Raw genomic sequence first — 16,473 nt, 5'->3', positions numbered from 1 at the left:
TCATAACAGGTACAAGTAAGAAAGAATTGACATGGATTTAGAAAATTATGGTTTGATTTCAATTCAGGTTGTGAGCATCCATTGTCAAGGAATGTCAAAATACACACACGCTTCTGTGCCTTCTTATTTTTTATGTTAGATATTTTTCTCGATTCGATAAGAAATATTCACTCCTTTCACAAAAGGTAGAGCAATCATATCTCCGATCTAACATAGATTTTGGCTCAAGTCTAACAATCCAAATTTGAATTCTATCTAATTTTAAAATGGAGAAAAGAAAAAAAATTAGTAAACACATTTAAGAAATGTATCAAATACAACACGTCTTACTTGAGGATATATATTTCTCTATTTATAGACTATAATAAAATAAACAAAATTGTAGAACAACACAATTGGAATAATTATATTTATAACAAAATACTAAAACTACTAATATTAAAAAAAACGAATCAACTATGATCATCCATGACATAAGAAATCAGGAACTCTAAAAAATACAAAGAAAAAGTTTAGAGTCTTACATTGTGTCATTGACGGTTTGACAATTTTGCTCAAGCCTGAAAGTCTATGACACCTAAAAATTGTGTGTACTGCTTGTAGTAGACCCAAAAAAAAGAATAGAAAACCTCACTGCATTCATGAACAATCTATAATATCTTGCATCTTAATTCAAAATACTAAAACCTGACCTAATAATGAGTTCAAGGAATGTCGTGGGTAGGTTATATCAAAACAATAAAACTTGACCTAATAATGATATTCAAGAAAAACTTACCACTAAAAAGTTTTGGAGGCATCAATCATCGACAAGCGAATAAGGAGATCCTCTCCCTTTTTCTAGAGGGAGCATCGTCTTCTACATGCCCCCTAGTTCTCTGCCCTGAAAATCCACATAAGAGAAATATATAAACTCAAGATTGGTCTTCTCAAAAAATCCGATGGTCGATATAGTTAAACAAGGATTTTCAAGGTCCATGACCTAGAACCACCAAGAAATTTCCATTAAAAGCCTGACAAGATGATATCTTTCAGCAAGAAAACCAAAAGGAAAGTTGCCCTTCAAAAAAATAGTGAATTTATTTGAAAAACCTTACCAGTGAAAAAAAAATTGCGCCTCAACCTCATCACAAACTATAAATTAGAGAGCATGTGTTGCACGTGCTGCTCCTTCTCGATGTCGCATAGAGCTAGGCCATAAGTGGTTCAATAGTATGATTGTGGTGATTGCTTTGAGAACATCTATATTAGTAAATCCTTATAGAGTTCCTAAGACAATCAGCAAGACAACACAAATTTTATAAAGAGAAACCTACATATCAAAAATAGGGGATGCATATTTCCTACAACAGCAACATCAGTATCTCACCAAGCTAGAAATCCAAAATATCAAACATAAAGAAAACTTAGAGTAATATTATAAGTCCTTACAAGTAAAAGCAGATTCTACAGGAACAAAAAAGAAAAATTACATGGCATAACAAATGGTAGATTGCTAAGAAAACTAAGAACAATATGTATGAAATTTAAATTTCTTTAAAAGGTGCAACATATTTGAAACCTCTTCTTTGAGGAGATTCTCCAGCTCTGGACATAGGAGATATCAACAACTCAAACTAATTTATCAGTTTGTTCAAAGTAGTTCCTCACATCACATATAATTAATGAATGCCTACAACTAATTTCCAAATTCCACCAAAAAATCATTAAAAGTGTAAGAAACTATACAAAGTAAAATAATAGGACAATATCAGAAGAATCACAAGTTAACCAATTTTTAAGCAACGAGACAAGATAATAGAACATACAAGTTGCAGACATCGACCCGTTTAAGGAAAGGAAGGAACTGGCCATTCCCAATGTTTATATTTGCAGAAAAGAAATTGATAAAAACTTCTATAAACAATTAAATAATAAAATAATGAGCATAGAAGGAAAGAAATTTCTATCAAGATAGTGATAAAGGCCAAAACAATCAGTGACCAAGAGTTAAGAAGACAGCCCACTGTGCCTGCATTGGTATAACCTAAAAATTCCATGTATATCAATAGGTAATAGAGATTTAACTTTGAATTTTCTTTTATGTTAAAAATCTAGCGTAAAATTTATTGCAAGACCAAGTTTCACAGGAGTCAAATACTAAAACCATAAAGGAAATGTCTAGTAGTGTTTAATTGAAACCAAATCCTTTGTTCTGGAGCAAAATATCACGCACTGTCTAAACAGAACTTCTTGCTAACATTAGTAACTAACATAACTTTCTTAAGAGCTTGTTTTGGTATCACATAACCCTAGTCCAATTAGCCCCATCACTCGATTTTTATGATGCTAATTTGTCTTCTTGTCAATTTATGTAGCATATGCGAGTGCTTCCAAACTCAAAATTACACAAACCTCCAACAGACAAGCCATACCAAAACACTACCCCCACTGTTACTTTTCTTTTTGAGGAATAGCACATGATGCCTGGGAAATCCTAGATTCAAATTGCTAAATACCTACATCGTATTATAATACACTTAAGTAAAATGTAACCACTTTAATAATCTGACCAAGGTTATGGTGTGCAATATTAATCAACTGTTATTTTGACAATACTGAATTTATAAGCTCATCAAAACAGTTAAGCTTACTTCGAGGCACCTCTGCAACATCTAATGGTCTTTGTTCTCTAGCAACTGGGGTATTAACAAGAAACAAAATGAACACAAACAAACTATTAGTGCAAACACAACAATCTCATGTAGAAAATAATTAGTACTAAAATAATAAATATGCGTAAATTTGAATGAGGACAACATAGATAAGACAATTGATAAAACTTAATCAACAAATGATATTGTGATTCACTTACATTTATTACATCTTCAAAACTATTCTGGAACTAAAGGATATAGATCCATGCAACACAGTATTTGTAGAATGATATGTACACATATCAGATTTTTCTCCAAATTAAAGGATAACAGAGGTAGCATGTCTACACTGAGATGTTATTTGTTGTATTTAGGAATCAGGGGGCTACGAGCAAGTTGGTCATATAGCTCTAGTTTATAGTCAAGTTAATGCCCCTGAGCTTTACTCTACACCTAATGAGGAAGATGAGGGAGATAATGTGGAAAATTGTAGCTCAAGTCAATGAGTTTTTGGCACTAAACTTAATCAAGAGTTATAATATGCAAACAAATAAACTCACATTTATAGAGCAGATAGTCGAGCTCCAATTTTATAGAAATTTTTTGCAATGATCCATTGAAGATCTTTTCCTTTTCAGAGGAAATGTTAGAGAAACTTTGCAAGATGAGGTTTGGGTTTCAAGTTATTGGGTATATGAATTATGTTTGTCAAATTTAAAGTGACACATACCATTAGGTCCATTTGTTCCATGGGTGCATATTATAGTATATATTAAAGATAACACCAAATTACGAGCTACAAACTTTAGAACTACCAGTCTTAGGCCGAAGACTCTTTATTGAGACCCTTTATTGTGATTTGCTTACTGACCATGCATTGTTCATAAGCTTAGAAGTGGTCATTTCACAAACAAATCTACATTTATCATTCATTTTATGAAATATGTAGCTAAATGCTTTGATTGATAATGAATCATTACTCTTATCATTCTTGCTATGAAAATACTATGTATTTCTTATAGACATCTCACTCTACATGTTACTTGCTGTATTTGGTGTATTACTTATCTAAAAAAAATTTAGATTGCAATTTAAAACTCTCAATCAACTTGCACAAGAGCCATAAATATGAATCATAATGGATAACAAGAAAAACACATAGATTAATGTATTAATTATAGCTTTCTCACCTGGAATTCGAGGAACTGATTCTTGACGAAATAGCATCATGAGGCTAGATTTCCCCGCTCAATCTGCAAACCAACCCCCCGCGTCAGCCCGAAACACAAAACACAAATAAGAACTTGCATAACATAAGTCTAAATGCAAACCAGTTTGCAAAAGTAGAAATATGCAATTATTAGACAGAAAATAGCTGCTAATAGTCATTCAACCTCAGCTATGACGTCCTTTATCAGTTGTTCGGCCTTGATAATATTTTCCACGGTTCCTGTCAGTTCAACAGGTCCCGTGGATAAATTTGGATTAGCTTCAGCATCTTTTGTTATTTGAATTCTTGCGCCTGAATAGCTCTGTAACAGCCTGATTGTCTCCCCAGATTTACCAATAAGAACACCCACCTATATAAAAGATATTACTCAATCAGCAGAAGCTAATCGTTCAACTTTTGACTCTATTTACTACATCATCAACGTAAAAGAGAACATATATAGAACTTCACAGAGGGTAGAAATTGTCCCAATTCATTTATCTGAAATGCTGATGTGCAAAGTGAATGTGTTTCAATATATCTTATGTTCACTTTGGAATTTTCTTTTTATTTGTCATTATCTGTATGCTCACTCCATGTATGACTGCTCAAGAGATCCCAGTAACACAACTCTCACACACTTTAAAATGTACAGGCTCTGGAGAGTTTTCTATATTCTCTCTTATGTTAAGCCTTAAGAGTGTTGCTGGAAGCAGACATTTCAAAGGGCAAATAAGACCCTGCAGAAGGACAGAACCCTGACAATAAACAAACCATGCTATAAAAATATTTGCCACCTAACCTTCTCCCAATTATTCGATCTCAGGCTTATGTATCTTCTTCAAAAGCATGTCCATTTTGCGCATGCTTTTATGCTTGGAAGCTCCAAGGATTTTGCACATTTGTTAAATAATCAAGAGAAGCTCTATCTCAGCATACTATATGAAAATTTTAAGATGTGTTTGAAAAAATACTCCAGTGTTATCAAAAAGACTTGAATGTTAACAAAATTCAGTATTAGGTAAACTTGTGTAAGGCAGCTCCAAAGGTTTTGCACATTTGTCAAATAATCAAGAGAAGCTCTATCTCACTATATTGTATGACAAATTTAAGATATGTTTGGAAAAAAATACTCCAGTGTTATTAAAAAGGCTTATGGGTTAACAAAATTTAGTATTAGATAAACTTGTGTAACGCATAGAATACCTAGTGGAATTAAAAAATGAAAACTTAAAAGAATGATGTTTATTAGCAAAATGGAACGGAATTGTAGCATCCTGAAGTATATGAAATGGAAAAATAAAAGAATGATGTTTATTAGCAAAATGGAACGGAATTGTAGCATCCTGAAGTATATGAAATGGAAAAACAAACATAAAGAAAAATGTTAATTAGTTACTATGCACATATTACTGCAGCACTGCCACAACACAACTAATTTTCATACATAAGAAGCAAAAGTTAATTCCATGGATTTGTCTGCCAATTCTTAGCTAGTATATTTTCATAAAATGGCACATAATCAATCACCTTATTGTTTGGGACTTAAATTTTCCTTGACGTCTCCTGTTGTCCTGCAAAAGAAAGACTGTGTTGTTGAGAAAGATCTTCAGTGGATTTTTCAACAGTCTCAACAGGTTCAGATATGGCTCTCTGTATTAGGATGTTGGTCATTGCCTGCCAATTGGGCATCTTCTTTCTGGACATCTTGGCCTCCATCTGCACCTAAGAAAAGAAGATATCAGAGTAGATAAATATTTTCCCCATTTAATTAGCCAATTAAATATTTAACTATAAGTTTTCATGCTTATCAACAGGTCCTGCTTGCAAATAATAACAGCCTTAACAGGTTATATCACACACATGAAGCTGTTAATTAGAGACTAAGCAAATTACTCTAATATGCAACTTGCTATAGGATTATGCGTTAAGATAAAGACAAAAAAAAAGCCAAAATTACAAACACTAAAATTAACAATATAATAAATGCATCAAATCCCTGAAAAAACCAATGCCAAAATCGTGAACAATCAAGAACCAGGCACATTTATTATGCTTGATATGTAAGTATATCATGCACAAAACAAGTTACAACCTATAGGGATTCACGATACCGTTGGGCTAAATCCTACGGAAACCCTAACCCAGAAAAAAAATACACTAGCCGAGAATCCAATAATCAAATGGGAGGGAGAGAGATTACCCAATCCATCGACACCTTCGTCATCAAGGCGCTGCCTCTTCGCGTCGACGGCATCCTCAGGCTCCGAGGCCTTAGCCTCCGCATCATCCTTCCTTCTGGCTGGCTTCAACATCGCCTCCCTCTTCCTTCTTCTTCTTCTCGTCCTCGCCTTCGAGATCCTCCAGCTTTCGCTTGAGATCCGGAACCGAGGGAGGAACCTTGCTCGTCGCTTCCCCTTCTTCTGATTCTTGCTCATGCAGAGCATCGGTGGGTTCGTTTGGGACCGATTCTTCTGGAGGAGCGGTGGTTCCGTCCGCCATCAGAGAGATTTCAGGACAGAGGGAGATGTGGGGGATCTGGTATTTTTCTGAAAACCGGAGCGGAATCATAACCGATGGAACGAAGAACGAAAAGGACGCACGTTTATTAGGGCTTTTGATTTTCTGATTCCTGCTTAGCGTAAAAAGGTGACTTTGTTAAATTTATGGCAGATGACATTTTTTCGGTAGGGAAGGGAGAATGATTTATCGTTCCAAGTTAAGCTGAGGCAGAGGCAGAGTCACGAGCGAGGTTGATCGTTATCCAAATTAAGCTGAGGCAGAGTCACGAGCGAGGTTGAAGTTTGGCGGAGATCAAATCAGGAACAGCGTCAGCTCAGGCAGAGTCACGAGCGAGGTTGATGGTTATCCAAGTTAAGCTGAGGCAGAGTCACGAGCGAGGTTGAAGTTTGGCAGAGATCAAATCAGGAACAGCGTCAGCTCAGGCAGAGTCACGAGCGAGGTTGATGGTTATCCAAGTTTAAGCTGAGGCAGAGTCACGAGCGAGGTTGAAGTTTGGCAGAGATCAAATCAGGAACAGCGTCAGCTCAGGCAGAGTCACGAGCGAGGTTGATCGTTATCCAAGTTTAAGCTGAGGCAGAGTCACGAGCGAGGTTGAAGTGTGGCAGAGATCGGGCAGAAGATACTCTTTGATGGTTCAGCGCATCCTTGTTGCAAGGAAGGTTATCGTCAAGTATGAGACTTTTGATAATGCTTGTACACTTTGACTAAGATTGTCAAAATCTCAAAGTCGTTCAGAAAGAGAAAGGTGAGAAAGAAGAAAAAGTCAGAAAGTTGAGTGGCTTAATTTTATGAATTTGCTTTTCTTAACATGGATCTGTTTTTTTAACAGTTTAATACTTTCTTACGCATAAGATATCTTAGTTTTAGTCAATTTAAACTAAGATATCTGATTGGCTGGACGATGAGAAATTTTAGGTTTTAAGACGTTAGGGACTTTGGAAATTTGGAAGAAGAACAAGGATTTGGGGAAACTAGGGTTTGGAAAATTAAGCAAGATATTGACACAAATCGGCAATGCTGGGGACTTGGCAGTTAATTTTATGAATTTGCTTTCTACATGGATCTGTTTTTTTTAAGCAGTTTCATACTTTCTTACCAAAGATATTAGTTTTAACTCAATTTAAATAGATATCTGATGGCGGACATGAGTAATTTTCGGGTTTTAGCGTTAGGTTATTGGGAAATTGGAGAAGAAACAAGGATTTGGGGAAACTAGGGTTGAAATTAACAAGATATGACCACGAATCGCAATCTGGGACTTGGCTTAATTTTATGAATTTGCTTTTCTTAACATGGATCCTGTTTTTTTAACAGTTTAATATTTCTTACCTATACAGATATTGATTTAGTCATTTAAACAGATATCTGATGGCCGTGAACGATGAGAATTTTAGGGTTTTAACGTTAGGGTTTTGGGAAATTTGGAGAAGAAACAAGGATTGGGGAAAACTAGGGTTTGGAAAAATTAACAAGATATGACACACGAATCGCAATCTGGGACTTGGCTTAATTTTATGAATTTGCTTTTTCTTAACATGGATCTGTTTTTTTAACAGTTTAATTACTTTCTTACCATAAGATATTAGTTTTAGTCAATTTAAACTAGATATCTGAATGGCCGGACGATGAGAATTTTAGGTTTTACGTTAGGGATTTGGGAAATTTGGAGAAGAACAAGGATTTGGGGAAAACTAGGGTTTGGAAAATTAACAAGATATGACGACCGAATCGCAAATCTGGGAACTTGCTTAATTTTATGAATTTGCTTTTCTTACATGGATCTGTTTTTTTTAAGCAGTTTTAATCTTTTCTTACCATAAGATATTAGTTTTACGTCATTTAAAAACTAATATCTGATGCGGACGATGAGAATTTTAGGGTTACGTTAGGGATTTGGGAAATTTGGAGAAGATACAAGGATTTGGGAGAAAACTAGGTTGGAAAATAACAAGTATATGAGCACCACGACATCGCAATCTGGGACTTGGCTTCATTTTGAATGAATTTTTGCTTTTCTTACACTGGATCTTTTTTTTAACAGTTTAATACTTTCTTACCATAAGATATTAGTTTTAGTCAATTTATAATCTAGATATCTGATGCCGACGATGAGAATTTTTAGGGGTTTTACGTTAGAGGGATTTGGGAAAATTTGGAGAAGAACAAGGATTTGGGAAATCTAGGGTTGTGAAAATTAACAAGATATGACAACATCGCATCTGGGACCTTGCTGAATTTTATGAATTTGCTTTTCTTAACATGGATCTGTTTTTTTTAACAGTTTAAATACTTCTTACCCATAAAGATATTAGTTTTAGTCCAATTTAAACTTAGATATCTGATGCCGACGATGAGAATTTAGGGTTTTTACGTTAGGGATTTGGGAAATTTGGAGAAGAAACAAGGATGTTTGGGAAAACTAGGGTTGGAATTAAGCAGATATGACGACGAATCGCAATCTGGGACTTGCGTTAATTTATGAATTTGCTTTCTTTAACATGCGATCCTGTTTTTTTAAAGTTTAATACTTTCTACCATAAGCATATTAGTTTTAGTCATTTAAAACTAGATATCTGATGCCGGAACGATGAGAGATTTTAGGGTTTTTACGTTAGGGATTTGGGAAAATTTTTGGAGAAGAACAAGGATTTGGGGAAACTATGGGTTTTGGAAAATTAACAAGATATGACGCAACTGATCGGCAATCTGGGACTTGGCTTAATTTTATGAAATTGCTTTTCTTAACATGGATCTGTTTTTTTAACAAGGTTAATACCTTTCTTACCATAAGATATTAGTTTTGAAGTGCAATTTAAACTAGATATCTGATGGCGGACAGTGAGAATGTTTAGGGTTTTACAGTTAGGATTGGGAAATTTGGCAGAAGAAGCAGGATTGGGGAAAACTAGGGTAATTGGAAAGAAATTAACAAGATATGACACGAAGTCGCATCTGGGACTGGTGGAACTAAGTTTATGCAATTGCTTTGTTAAACATGGATTGTTTTTTTAACAGTTATAACTTTCTTTACTCATAAGATATTAGTTTTAGTCAATTTAAACTAATATCTGATGGCGGACGATGAGATTTACGGGTTTACGTTAGCGACATTTGGGAAATTTGGAGAAGAAACGATTTGGGAAACTAGGGTTTTGCGGAAAATTAACCGAAGATATGACACGACATCGCAAGTGCTGGGACCTTGCTAATTTATGAATTTGCTTTTCTTACCATGGATGCTGTTTCTTTAAGCAGTTTAATACTTTCCTTACCATAAAAGATATTCAGTTTAGTCATTTAATACTATGATATCTGATGGCGGAACGATGAGAATTTTTAGGTTTTAACGTTAAGGGATTTGGGAAATTTGGAGAGAACAAGGATTGAGGGGAAAACTCAGGGTTTTGGAAAATTAAGCAGATTGACCACAATCGCCAATCTGGGACTTGGCTTAATTTTCTGAATTGCTTTTCTTAAACATGGATCTGTTTTTTTAACCCGTTTTAATTAGTTTCTTGACATTTAAGATATTAGTGTTTAGTCACATTTAAACTTAGATATATGTGGCGGACGATGAGAATTTTAGGGTTTTACTTAGGGATTTGGGAAAATTTGAGAAGAACAAGGATTTTGGGGAAAACTCGGGTTTGGAAACTTAACAAGATATGAACCCACGAATGCAATCTGGGACTTGGCTTAATTTTATGATTTGGCTTTTCTAACATGGATCTGTTTTTTAACAAGGTTTAATACTATTCTTACCATAAGATGAGTTAGTCTTTTAGTCAATTTTAAACTAGATATCTGATGGCGGACGATGAGAATTTTAGGGTTTTACGTTTAGGGATTTGGAATTGGAAGAAAACAAAGGGATTTCGGGGAAAATCTAGGGTTTGGAAAATAACAAGATATGACACGAATGCGCAATCTGGGACTTGGGCTTAATTTTTATGAATTTGCTTTTCTTAACATGGATCTTGTTTTTTTACCAGTTTGAATACTTTCTTACCCTAGATATTAGTTTTAAGTGCAATGTTTACACTAGATATCTGATGGCGGACGATTGAGAATTTTCAGGTTTTTACGTTAGGGATTTGGGAAATTTGAGGAAGAACAAGGATTTGGGGAAAACTAGGGTTTGGAAAATTAACAAGATATGACCACGAATCGCAATCTGGGGAAAACTAGGGTTTGGAAAACTAATTAGGAGTTGTTAAACCGGGTTTTAAGGCTTCTAATTAGGGTTTAACAACTCCTAATTAGTCGGGGTTGGCAACCCCGACAAATTAGGAAACTGGATTAAGCCTACGTGGCATAAAACGGGTCGATTTTGGTAATTAAAAAAAATCGGTCGATTTTGATAATTAAAATTTCGTTTGGGTCTACAGTAAAAATTTGTTCGGGACTAAAATTATTGAGCAAATACAATAAGAAGAAATAAAAGTAATATTAGCTAGACTCCAAGTCTTCTCAAGATCAAAGCCACGTATGAGTTGAAGTAACATGATGGCGGCGGCGAAAATATGTGAGAAGTGGAGGCTATGCGATGTCCTCATCAATTCCCCTGGAGTGGGAAGAACTCGACCCTGTCGAGTAAGGCTCTAACTGACCCTCATAATACTCCAACAGATCTAGAGCTAGGCGCTGCAAGTCCTCAAGAGTAATCCATGTATCATCCGATTCAGGACGACCTTTCCAACGCACTAGATATCGTCTGCAACCACCATCTCGGGTGGAGATGATTTGGTCATTCCGAATGCTATTAATCTGTTCAGCTGTAAATGGGACAAAAGTAGTAGGAAGTGGTGGCAATGAGGGTCCCTCAAGGAAATGATCAGGGGTAGGTTCATCAAGATTCACAAGTGGATTTTCAGGGTTAAAAGGAGGACCTTTATAAGCTACCAAATCGGTAGGTTCATCAAGATTCACAAGTGGATTTTCAGGGTTAAAAGGAGGACCTTTATAAGCTACCAAATCTGCAATATTAAATGTCGAACTAATTCTGAAATCTGAAGGTAAAACGATTACGTAGGCATTTGAGTTAATTTTCTTGATAATCTTAAAAGCCCCAGCACTACGAGCATGTAATTTCTTGACGGCTCTAGGTGGAAACCGTTCTGGACGAATCTGGATCATTATATAAACACCTTCGTTAAACTCAAGATGTCTTCTATGTAAATCAGCATGGGACTTATATTGTTCATTGCTTTCTTGAATTTTCTTGTTGATTCTCGATGCAAATCATGAATGTGTGATGCAAATGCAACTGCTGACTCGAACACCCTAGGATGATGCGACATGGGAATAAGATCTATATGCTTCCTAGGCTTGTAACCATGCACAACTTCAAATGGACTCATGCCTACTGATCTATTGACTTATTGTATGCAAACTCTGCAGTGGGTAACAGAATATCCCAATTTCCTAAATTCTCACCAACCAAACAGCGTAGAAGATTGCCTAGACTCATATTAACTACCTCAGTTTGACCATTAGTTTGGGGATGAAAAACAGACGAATACTGAAGTTTAGTCCCCATCTTGTGCCATAGAGTTTTTCAAAAATAACTCATAAATTTGACATCTCTGTCAGATACAATGGTTTTGGGCAAACCATGCAATTTGACCACGCCATCAAAGTAAATTCGAGCAATTTTGGAAGCATCAGACGTCTTATTGCACGGCAAGAAGTGGGCCATCTTAGAAAAGCGATCCACAACTACAAAAATGGAGTCATGTTTTCTGATAGTCTTAGGAAGTCCCAACATGAAATCCATACTCACATCCTGCCAGGACGATCTGGAACAGAGAGAGGTGTGTACAAGTCAGTATTTTGTTTATGTTATTTAGCTAATTGACAAGGGAGTCATTGTCCTACTAGGCTACTAACTTTGTAACATCTCTTTTAAGGCTTGGCCAGTAAAACAAAGTTTCCACGGCCTCTATAGTCTTTTCACGACCAAAATGACCAGCAAGGTCTCCTACATGCAGTTCCCAAACAAAATAATCTCTCAAAGAAGTACGGGGAATGCATAACTTGCAAAATCGAAATAAATAGCCATCTTGGAGCAGAAAACCATCTATCTCGGGAGTCACTCCTTTTAAAGAATTTAATATCAAAAATCTCAATTTTAACACACTGAGTTAAGCTTCAACAAGCAAAACATCAATTTAACATCTAAATGATGCGGCATAAACATGTACCAAAAAGGTTGCAAGTGCACAACCGTGTCAAGTTATAGTATTTAAGATATCGATCCCACGAGGAAGGTGTTTTGTAGGAGAAAATATAAAATTGGTTCTTATTTTGTGTGCGTGACAAATAGGAGTGATAAGTGAATGTGATTGTGAAGAGATTGAGAGAGTAAAAATGGTGTGTAAATAGATGCAAAGTGTAAGTGAGAGTGGATTTGAAAAAGAATGAGTATGATCAATAAGGTGAGAAGGAAAAAATGAATAAAATCAGAAACAAAAATAAAAAAAATCAAGAATGAAGAACAAAATTCAAGAATAAAAGAAAATGCAAGAAATTAAAGATGGTGGATTCAATTATAGATATGGATAATCTAAAATTGAACCCACTTCTTAGAAAAGGGTGATTCCCTAGAGGGTTCTAGCCTAAAGGCGAATCAAACAAAATAAAAATAAACAAAAAGAAAAACTAAACCCAAGAGGGTTCTAGCCTCAAGGTGAATAGTATAAGAAATTAAAATCTAACTACAAAATAAAGTGCAAAATCTAAACTACAAAATAAAATTGCAAGAATTAAATGCAAGAAAATAAATCTACTCTATAAGCATGAAATAAATCTAATCTATAAGGGTTCTAGCCTCTTGGCTATTTAACAAGAAAATAAAATCTAACTACAAGCATAGAAATAAATCTAACTAATTACAAGCATGAAAATAAATCTAACTAATAAGCAATAAAAGAGAAATAAAAGAGAAAAAGGAAAGAAATGCAAACCTTCAAATAATTCTCCATCTTCATCTTCATCTTCATCATCCAACAAAGAGAAGAAGAGAAAAATTTAAAGTGGTGAAAAAATTATTATTATTAATTGCAACAAAAGTTACAATTTTGGAAGGCCTTCTCAATTAAGAGTAGCCCTCCTCTCCAAAAGGAGTTACAAAAATTTTCACACCTCTAACCCCTCACTCTCTACCCCTATTTATAGTAAACATCAGTGAATGAGAGCCATTGGATCAAACTTGAGCCCCAAGACAAGCAAAATCAGCCATTGACGCGCGCTACAGTAATCTGGCATCGATACAGGCATCGATGCAGGTATCGATATCAGCATCGATGCCCACATCGATGCCGACATCGATGCCCACTATTTCCAAATTCTGATTTCACGGATAGCTTCGTCTCGTCGAGATAGGCGATTTTCATATATTATATGTTAAATTCCGCCTTCCGGATTAGGAGATATCGTCGTTTCTTTGTGGCCAACCATTTTGAATATGATTTCTTTTCATATTGGATTTTTGATTTTCTCCGGCTTCTACAGGCTACACGACTTCATTCTGGGCTTTTGGATAATTTGGAAATTGATTTTCCAATGTGCTTCTTTGCTTCATTTCTTCATTTAATCAATGGGTTTTTGTTGAGAGATGAGAGTTTGAGATTTATTCTTCATTAACCTGCAATTAAAAGATAAAAATAATTATTAGTGGTATATTTATTCATATAAAATAGATAATGAGGGTATAAAACTGTAATAAAATATGATTATCAAATACCCCCACACCTAAACTTTTGCTAGTCCTCTAGCAAAGAAAATAAAAAGAAAATCCTAACTCACTTTCGCAGGAATCGCAAAATTGCACTTAGGCTTCTTGAATCATTTCTTCATTTAATCCATGGGTTTTTGTTGAGAGATGGGAAGTTGAGATTTATTCTTCATTAACCTGCAATTAAAAGATAAAAATAATTATTAGTGGTATATTTATTCATATAAAATAGATAATGAGGGTATAAAATTGTAATAAAATATGATTATCAAATACCCCCACACCTAAACTTTTGCTAGTCCTCTAGCAAAGAAAATAAAAAGAAAATCCTAACTCACTTTCGCAGGAATCGCGGTTGTATTTAGCGCATACAACAAGCCTTTAAACCCCTAGGTTACCCTAGTGGACGAGTTGTAGTCTCGTGAGGGTTTGCAGTGAATATACCCACAAAATTCGGTCAATTTGCCAAATTAAAGAAGTTAGTAAATAACTAAATTCACTTGATAACTTTTAGATAATCTAATTGGAGCCAGTTATCACTCAAGAAAACATTTTTATATATAACTCTAAGGTATATTTTCAAGAAAATCTTCTCATTGTAGCAATACAAAACCAAACCAAACTTAGAAATTTAATTTAAAAGTTTTGAAAAAGAACATGCTAACTCTTTGTTTTAAATAATTTCCAAGTTGCTTGATTTAAAATATTTTCCAAGACCATATATTTTTTTTAACTCTTTCATCCCTTGGTGATTTTTTTTTTCTACTTTAACGGGCTTTCTAAGTGACCTTTTAACGAGTTTTGGGCTAATGGATCCCAACCCAAATGGGCTTAGGTCATTAAGTATGGAAATACTCATTGGGCTTAATTACTCGGTCAACTTAGGTTTTATAAGATAGAATCACCTTGAATTCAAGAGTTTTTTTTTTTCGTTTTTGGTGCCCATTTTTCGCACTCTTCTTTTGCAATTTTTTTTTTGTATATGTATATATATTTTGAAAAATATGTAAATCAAGACACTTTGAAAAATTATTTTCAACTCTAAGTTAAGCATGCAAAAATTTCATTATTTTAAATAAAAGTCCAAGTTAAGGCTTAAGTAAAGTATACTACTTTGAAAATCATTTCTTAAGAAATTTATTTAGAGTTATCATAAAAGGTGATCTTAAGTAAATAACCAACTAGGGATTAGAAATTTTCAAATTTATCAAATAAATCAATTATTACATAACTCTATCAATTTGGCAAGTGACGATATTTTTATAATTTTTTTTTTGAAAAAGGAAAAAAAATGTAACTAAAATGCAAAATAAAGAGAAAAAATAACTAATTCCTAAATAAAGAGAAAAAATAACTAATTCCTACCCCCCACACCTAAATTTTTGCATTGTCCTCAATGCAAACTCTATGATGCATAAAGTAAAGCAGATAAGAAGTGAAGCACTTACATTTGGTCGGCTGATAAAAATCTGTAATTACCTTTGGTCTGAGGAGGATAGAAAAAAAAATTCTTTTTTTTCTTTTTTTAACTGAACAAGAAACTCTCAAATGAGAGAAGAATAAATTCTTTTTATTATTCTGAAATAAACAAAATAAACAATGTAGAACATGAAGAGTTCATGTTCTACATTGAATCCTACCTTATTGCTGAAAATTCTCCCACGGATTTTAAATAAATTCAACATGATATAATCAACAATGTGCTGAAATTCTAAGCATTCCGGGGTGTTCAATGATTTTTGTGGCAATGGAAGGTAGGTATTATTGGTGTCATGCATATTGGACTTAGATTCTTGATTTGTGAATGTTTGTTCTCTAACAACCAATTTTTCTTTAACAATTTTCTCAACCCCAAGATTCATGGTTGATGTGTAAAAATTTGGTTGTTGTTTATTTTCCAAAAATCTTAGTTCATCAAGAAAGAGTTTTTCAAAATTCAGTTCAAAGCAACAATTGTCCAACACGGTTTCTTTATTTTGACAAACCCGATCTGCTTCTCCTAATATTTTTAGCTCCTCACCGAAAATTTCCTCAAAAAACTTAGATCTGACTCTTCTTCTTCTTCCCCCGGTCTTTCCTGAATTGAATTATCAGGGGAAGAATGAATTGGGACAAGAATTTGGCTTAAAGGTGTTCTTTCCTGATTATCGACCTGTTTTCCTGACTGTAGTGTATTCATTTGAGTATCATTAGGATTGACCACGGGTTGACTCAGAATTTCTCCTTCCTCTACTTCACTTATGGCACTAGCTAGTTGATCAATATGGGTTTCTAATCTAGCTAGGGCTTGAGTGTTAGAGTTAAGTATGAGTTCGGTTGATTGCATAAAGGAGTTCATCGTGTAGGATGTTTGAGTTAACATATCCGTG

General features: G+C 34.6%; 1 protein-coding gene across 1 annotated transcript in view; it reads right to left on the bottom strand.

Annotated features, from left to right (window-relative positions):
• LOC109826289 (anthranilate phosphoribosyltransferase, chloroplastic-like) overlaps window positions 1-6,987 on the bottom strand; it is a 46,264-nt gene extending 39,277 nt beyond the window's left edge. Inside the window, exons 1-7 of the mRNA XM_020393305.1 lie at window positions 6,050-6,987; window positions 5,377-5,565; window positions 4,031-4,216; window positions 3,827-3,889; window positions 2,634-2,678; window positions 1,098-1,269; window positions 779-883 (exon numbers count right to left, since the gene is read on the bottom strand). The gene's annotated coding sequence lies outside the window, so the exon portion shown is untranslated. The remainder of the gene's footprint in view (window positions 1-778; window positions 884-1,097; window positions 1,270-2,633; window positions 2,679-3,826; window positions 3,890-4,030; window positions 4,217-5,376; window positions 5,566-6,049) is intronic.

Source organism: Asparagus officinalis, chromosome 10 (assembly GCF_001876935.1).
Source record: "Asparagus officinalis chromosome 10, Aspof.V1, whole genome shotgun sequence".
NCBI lineage: Eukaryota > Viridiplantae > Streptophyta > Magnoliopsida > Asparagales > Asparagaceae > Asparagus > Asparagus officinalis.
The sequence above is the reverse complement of the archived record's forward strand: the minus strand, read 5'-3'. Positions and strand labels throughout refer to the sequence as shown.